An 8577-nucleotide genomic window follows, 5' to 3' on the forward strand; every position below is an offset into this window, starting at 1 on the left:
GTAGTAACTTTTATTCTTCTCAGAATGTATTCATATTATCTAAGTTTTCAAATGAATTAGGATAAAGTTTTGATAGTTTGCTTGGTTCTTCTTTTTAATTTCTAATATTATTTTTCTAAATTAATCTAGCCAACTGCTATCAATGTTATTATTTTTGAAAAAGGAGATTCTTGACTGTGTTCATTCCCTGTTTGATTTCTATTTTAATAGTTTCTATAAGCATTATCCTTTTTTGCTTTTTGAAATAATTCTAAACTATCTCTTTTTTTAACATTTAAAATTTGTTGCTTCGTTCATTTTAGAGCTCATCATTTTGAATATAAATACTTAAGGCTGTATGTTTCATTTTATTGCTACCTCAGTATTATTTCTGTTTATATATAGCATTTTTTATCCTTTAAATATTAAATATTTAAAAATATATTTCATATACATTATTTTTTAAATTTATGTTGTTTATTATTTTTTAAAATTTTTAACCATGACTTCTATAATTACTAATTTCATTGTGGTTGAAGTCCTGATTTGTAGAGTTCCAAACTTTTGAAATTTGTGAGACTTGGTTACAGTCTAGCACATTGTAGATTTTAAGAAGTTTCATGTATTCTTCAGTTGGTGTAATTGTCATATCCATCCACTAGATCAAGTTAGTGGAGTCAATATTTTTATTCTTCTAAATCTCTCTTTGTATTTTTACTTGGAGAATTTACTAAATACAAAATGAAGTAAAAGATTTGTTACTTTCTCCTTTGTGTTCTGTCAGTTTGTGTTCAAGATATTTCAAGATGATATATATATATATTTTTTAAATGGTCCCTTTTTTTTTTTTTTTTTTTTTTTTTAATAATACACAATGTATTTATTTATTTATTTATTTATGGCTGTGTTGGGTCTTCATTTCTGTGCATGGGCTTTCTCTAGTTGTGGCAAGTGGGGGTCACTCTTCATCGCGGTGCGCAGGCCTCTCACTATCGCGGCCTCTGTTGTTGCGGAGCACAGGCTCCAGACGCGCAGGCTCAGTAATTGTGGCTCACGGGCCCAGTTGCTCCATGGCATGTGGGATCTTCCCAGACCAGGGCTCGAACCTGTGTCGTCTGCATTGGCAGGCAGATTCTCAACCACTGCGCCACCAGGGAAGCCCAAGATATTTCAAGATGATATTTTCAGGTGTATAAGAGTTAAGATTTGTTTACTGTTTTTTAATCAACCTGGCAAATTGAAGTTTTTAACATATTGATGTAATTATCTTCATCTTTATTGTTTAGTTAGTTTAAAGTCTATGTTATTTGCTACTATCAACTATTAGTACACCCACACCAACTTCATTTAAGTTAGTACTTGCCTGATATATTTTTTCTATTTCCTTTCTTATATGTTATCCTTTCTGTCTCTGTCCTTCTATCTTAAGTGTACACAAGTTGACAGCATAAAATTCAATTTAAATTTTAGAATATAGTCTGCTCTTCTTGTCTTTTAAATTAAGGTTTTATTTTATTTTATTTACATGTATATATTCATTTTCAAATCTTTTTCCACTTAGGTTATTATATAATATTGAGCAGAATTCCCTGTGCTATACAGTAGGTCCTTGTTTGTTATCCATTTTAGATATAGTAGTGTGTATATGTCAATCCCAAACTCCCTAACTGTCCCTTCCCCCCAACCTTTCCTCTGGTAACCATAAATTCGTTCTCTAAGTCTGTGAGTCTGTTTCTGTTTTGTAAATAACTTCATTTGTATCTTTCTTTTTTTTTTTTTTAGTTTCTGCATATAAGCAATATCAAATGATATTTCACTTTCTCTGTCTGCTTCACTCAGTATGACAATCACTAGGTCCATCCATGTTGCTGCAGATGGCATTATTTCATTCTTTTTAACGACTAATATTCCATTGTATATATGTACCACATTTTCTTTATCCATGCCTCTGTCGATGGATGTTTAAGTCGTTTCCATGTCTTGGCTATTGTCAACAGTGCTGCAATTTTAGTCCATTTATATTACTACTTAATAAATACAGTCACAATATAGTAGTTATGAAAATGAACACTGGAGGCAGACTGCTCTGTTTAAATTCTGAATCTGTCATTTATTAGATATATACCACCCCGGGCAAGTCATTAAAATGTTCTGTGCCACCTAATTGTTTGTTAATTTAGATTTATACCAGCAATTCTCTCATGGGGCTTTTGTAAAAATTAAATGAGTTAGTATTTGTAAATACTTTCCAGTACTGTCTGGAATATAATTGACACTATATAATTGTTTGCTATTATTATATTTTAATACAATTCCCCAACATTTTTCTTTTGCATTATATTTTTTATTGTTTATTTGTTCTGTTTTTTCTCCTTCTTACTTTTTATTGATTCATTAAAAAAAGTTTAATCACATTCTATTTGCTTTATTATCTTTTTAAAAATCCAACATGATTTACCCAGGAAACCATAAAAAAGCTATTCAAAAATTAAATATTTCCACAGATGAACTAACAAATCAACTAAATCACTCATTAAACTCTAACAGAACCCACGGCTAACAAATATCTTTTCTGGCAATTTCCAAAAACTAAGAATCTGTGTATAATCCTTTCTGTTTTGCTAAAATTCAATATAAATATTCCTTCAACTGAATATTAGTGTATCTAAAATATGAATTAGAGAATTGGGGAAAAAATAACATACTTAGTATGGGAAGATATGATGATTCAGACAAAAATTGATAATGAAATTTAAAAAGAACTTCAGACCATCTATTAGAGGTGGTCTTTTGTGGTTGAAATATTTTAATTATAAATCATTAAAGCAGGACGAAAAAGGCTAATTCTCGGGAGCAGTCCAGAACTATCAGTGAGAAAGGGTAGCATTTTGGTGATTTATATCTTGGGCTCTTTGATTTTAAGATCAAAGAATTTTCTTTCTTTCATTTTTCACACGCCATTGTATTCTGTGAATCACTTCTTCATCATCTGTGTATACTTTATGCTATCTCCTGTGCTTTAGTTTGCCACTAAGCATAAGTCACTTTACATAAGTTTCTCCACATCCACATTCTCTGAGTGAAAATTAATTTACCTTCAATGTTGAAAACCAAATGCTGAATCTATGCAGACTCAGAGCTAAAAGTCAGGTATTCTGTATGTCAAAATGGAGAAATTGAGAATGGGAAACAGCATCCCATGGATAGTTTGAACAAACTCTAAAGACAGAAATGTCATTACCTGAATGCATTTTCTAATTCTGGATTACAGTTTCCCAAAGTTTGTGGGAACCTTGGATATTATTTGATTCAATCTCCTCATTTTACAAATATGGAAAACTGAGACTCTGAGAGAGGGTAAGTGACTTGTTTACTGCATTAGAGATTTAATTGCCTGTTCAGAGAAACACCATTCCATGTTGCTCCTCATTTAGCAACACTATTGATTGGACACATTTGCATATATCAATTACTGTTGTTTTGTTTTCTAAGAAGGAGGTTTTATAGCTTTGCTTTCCTACTAGGTTGTAAACTATTGAGGGGAAGAGCTACATCTTGTTAAAATCAGCACAGTAACTCCAAATCCGTTCTCAAATTGAAGCCTAATCCCAGGTCTGACACTTATTAAGAATTCAATAAATTGTTGAATAATTTATCACTGGAGGAGCAAATGTAGAAGCTCTGCTTTTTGTAAACTGAAAAGCAATAAAAATGGATAGTAATGTTACAAATAATGGAGACAGAGATGAGAGATTAGCAACACCATCTCATAGAATACTGTAGAAATCACCCATAAAATCATTTGGTATGTGGTGATACCTAATAGGACTTATCAATACATTGAGGGGAATATACACCAAAATTTAGGGAGAGAGCATGTTAGATCCATATTATGAATTACAAACAGAATTCTAGCTAAGAAAATCTGAGGCTTCAGTTAAGTAATTTTCTGGCAAAATGATATTAAGTTAAACTCCCATTCTGTGTTTTTAACAATAATCCTGTTTTTGTTTGTTTGTTTGTTTATGTTCTTATGAACCAGCTCTTTTAGAACAGTGCAATATACAAGGAAAAAGAACAAGCAGATCCACTTAGCTTGAAAGGCTTAATGAAAGGTGAGTCATTGATCACCTTTCTTGAAGAAAGCCTGATAGGTAGGGGGAGCATGACTCTGGAAGCTGTTGGAGAAAGTGATTATATAAGTCAGGCTTAGTTTGCCTGTACACGGAAACAGTCACCTTCAAAATTATGGTGACTCAAAAACCAGCAGCTTAATTTTTGTTCATGCTTCCACTACTGTGCATTTAGCTACCTGTCCAGGGAGGCTGCCCTGCAGGGGAAGGTACAGCAGACCACCTCCACATCAGTACATACTTCCTTAATCCCAGCGGCCTTTCCACGAAATGCTGGAAGTAACACACTCACATTTCCATTCACATTTCACTGGTTGAAGCAAGTCATTTGACTACACCCAATTTGAAGCTGGGGCAGAAGTATATTTCTGTGCTCAGAAAAAGAAGAAAACACTATCAATGAGTAATGTATTCTCTGTGAGAGAGATGAATGTAGATCACTAATTTTACATTTGCTCAGACTCAAGGTGAAAGATGAAGGCATATATTATACTATTAAAAAGTAACCAAGGCCCTCATGTGAATAAAAAGAAATTTATCTTCCACAGTAACCTCAAATTTATTTTGAAATAAAGAAGATAGCCTCATGATCCTGTCTCAGTTTAAGCATGGCTATAATTTCATGGCATTTCCCATGAAGTTAAAAGTTACTCATTGCATGTCAGATACAAACACTGTTAATCCTCCTCTAGTCTGGACACTGAACAAATTAGAAAATGAACAAAGTAGTTTCTTTGGCAGTATTTTCAAAATCAAGTTTCCTAGGTTTTCTAATACAAGGTCAATACAGCTAGAAATCAATATGCTGCTAACCATCAAATGAAGAAATGGTGGTTTCAGAGTATATATGTGTGTGTGTGTGTGTGTGTGTGTGTGTGTGTGTGTGTGTACAACCTCTGGTTAAAAAAGAAAAAAGGGAAAAAAAGAAAAAAAATGTGAAAAAAAGTGGGGAGGGCCTCTTCATTCATTCTTGGAAACCACCATTTAAAAAAAAAAAAAACATGCTTGTCTGGCACTAATGCAATCAATATTTAAAACCAGCTACTGATAAATGGAGCCTACAGTGCATCTAGAACTTTTAGTTTCTTCATTTTTACCATGGTTTTCCCCTATGACTTTGCAATTGCGTTTTTTATATGGCGCTAAATACTTTCTATGGTCTCAAATACAAGTATATTATGCATAGCAATGATAGGGTACTCTAGGGTTTCTCTCATCTGGGGCTGTGGTCTCAGCTCATAGTATAATTTAATATAAATAATATGTTAGGTATTAACAAAATACTGTGTTCAATTTGAGTCTCTGAAGTATTAAGCAACTTGACAAAAGAGCATAGAAAGTAAGTCACAGATTTGGGATTCAAACTCAGGTTGCCTAAATCTGATTCTGGGAAATGTATGTCTAAGGAATAATCATTAAGCTTTTTTTTAATTTTTTTGGTTACTTCTTTAAGACCAAAACTCAATACTTTCCTTCTTTAAAATAAAAGGATATATATAAGAATCTTTAAAAGATATGTTCCTTGTCGAATTGGATGGTTATGTGTTTGACCTGCATAAACTCAGATTTCTTGTCTATATAACCAAAGTAATTTTATTTCATTTTATGCAAAGAATGTCTCCAAAAGATATGCAGAAGAAATATATATGATGTGACTTTCTTCAAATTCCTTGCTTGTAGACATCAGGGATTTTTAACTTGAAGAATAAACATATTTTAAATTACTAAAATACTCTATCCAGTTGAATGATTGTCCTAAAGAATCATAAAATTTCTTCCAAATTGTATATTATACTTGCTTCAATTAAGTAAAAATGGAATATTGAATTTATTTACTTGCTCTAATCCAATCATTATTTATTGAAGTAATTAAAAGAGACCTGAGTTAAATTTTTAAGCTATTTTATAAAAAGAAAATATTATGACTATTTTTGGATAACTAAAGCAATTTGACAAGGGAAAGGAAAATTGTTTCATAAGGTTATTTTTTATGTTCTTCTCTGAGAAAAAAACTTTGCAGGCAGAACTTATTTATGTATTTGAAATTGCATCTTATTTCTCACCTCATGTATCTCTCCATAGGTGCCAACTCTAATATATCAATACGTGAACAGCTCACTGCCCTAAAGTGTTCCTGCACATGCCTGACTGAGCTATTAAAAAGGCTGCTCAGATTTTAGGCCTCTGTAGATGACTGGTTCTGGCAGATGTTGTAAGTTTGATTTCTTCTCACTCCTGCTTTCTTCCATCAAAGGGCCACTGTCAGATAGTTCAATAAAAACTGGTGAATCAGACAATTAATATTCTTTACTGTCTGATCAAAGTAAAAAAAAAAAAAGTTAAAAAATATAAGAATTCTTATTATTCCAGGGCAAAAACCTCTATCATTCATTTGAATTGAGTGACTGAAGATAGTATGTTATAGCATGTTATTTCTGAAGGAAAGCAGCATTATACTACTCTTAATTTCTGACCCATTTCCTACACCTGGTTGCTTGAGGAAAGACCATAAAATTTCCTAGGATTTTGTGTCATACTTCTGTATGTGACAGTCACTTATGTTCATTGCCATGTATTTCCAGGTATTATAACATTTCATTTCTCTGCTCTCTTTTAAGGTAAGCATGACTGACCACATGACTTGCTTTGGCCAGTAGAAGTGGTGGTGTATCTTACCCTTAAGTGGAACCTTTAAAAGCTAGTGTGGGGCTTCCCTGGTGGCGCAGTGGTTGAGAGTCCGCCTGCCGATGCAGGGGGCGCGGGTTCGTGCCCCGGTCCGCGAAGATCCCACATGCCGCGGAGCGGCTGGGCCTGTGAGCCATGGCCGCTGAGTCTGCACGTCCGGAGCCTGTGCTCCACAATGGGAGAGGCCACAACAGTGAGAGGCCCGCGTACAGCAAAAAAAAAAAAAAAAAAAAAAAAAAAAAAAGCTAGTGTGAAATTCTCCAAATTCTTTCCTCCTGTTTCAATAATTTTGGAAATATACTTTAAGATAAAGCTTCTGGTTTCCTAGATTCTAGAGTAACTATGATTAGCAAAATCCACAGTTGGGTGTGTATGTGTGTAAGAAATACATTTTTGCTGTATTCAAGCATTAAGTTTCTTTTTCCCTTTTTACCTCAGCTTAACCTACTATCTTGACAAATACACTTTGTTCTCCCAGAGACGGCTCAATTACAAATGAGTTAAAGAGACAGAAAGATGCACTGGAACTCTACTGAAATGCAACACTGTGCGTGCTTGGGTTTTATTTGTGTAAAATTAAATGCAGAGAAATTGGTTGTTGCTAGTAGCAACTTGCTTCCTTATTAACCATCTAAATGATGTTAAGAGCCCAAATCCTGCTCACAAGACACAAAGCCAGACGGTCTGTTAAATACGCCTGCTGCTCCTGTCTTCTCCAAGTCTTCCCATACCTCTCATCACTCTTTCTCATGGAAAGCTTCATAGCTCTGGAGCCTACATGTGCCCTATTCAGGCAGTACTGGCATTTTCTTGATGATGCCCAGTGAATTCTGAGCTCACTCTTTCAAATTCACCTTCTCATATGCTAAGTGTTATTTTAATCAGCATCTTTTTTTTGGGGGGGGGCGGTTAGTAGCTTTCCCTTGATCTCTTCCATTTATCCAGAAAATAATTCAAATACAGTTTTAAAACAGCAGACTCTGGAGCCACATTGGCTAGGCCCAAATCATGGTTGTGTTATTTCCTAACTTTAGGGCACTGGACAATTTAAGAAAACATTGCTGTTTTTCTTCTTTCAATGAGAAAAAGGGAACTCTCATCATGAGTTAGAGAATTAGTACTCTCTAACTCACAAGGCTGTATCGAAGATTGAGATAATCAACATCAACAGATTTACACATTACAACCCACACCAACACTGGCAATTAATTTGTCTCTTTTATAAAAATTTGAGTAAATGCTCCTTAATATACCAAATAGGGCTTTTAAATTCTGCTTCATAACTTTTGTCACACAGGTCCTTTCCCATCATTACTGACTGATAACAGAACAGACTAGTTCAGAAGCCTTTTGTGTGTGTGTGTGGTACGCGGGCCTCTCACTGTTGTGGCCTCTCCCGTTGTGGAGCACAGGCTCTGGACGTGTAGGCTCAGTGGCCATGGCTCACGGACCCAGCCACTCGATGGCATGTGGGATCTTCCCGGACTGGGGCACGAACCTGTGTCTCCTGCATCAGCAGGCAGACTCTCAACCACTGCGCCACCAGGGGAGCCCTCAGAAGCCTTTTGACATGAGCAATTCTGAGATTATATGTAGTAGGCATCTTTTATTCAGAAAATGCAGAACCTAATTTTGTTATCTTATGTAAACAACCTCTAAATAATTAAATAAAAGTTAACAAATTATTTTATTACTGTTAAGGTCTCTGGTTATGACCAAATAGTATCTCCCAATCTTTGGTTTTCTAATCACAACTATGCATTTCAGTGGAATAGGTCTA

This window comes from Lipotes vexillifer, unplaced genomic scaffold (assembly GCF_000442215.2).
Source record: "Lipotes vexillifer unplaced genomic scaffold, Lipotes_vexillifer_v1.1 scaffold714, whole genome shotgun sequence".
Lineage (NCBI taxonomy): Eukaryota > Metazoa > Chordata > Mammalia > Artiodactyla > Lipotidae > Lipotes > Lipotes vexillifer.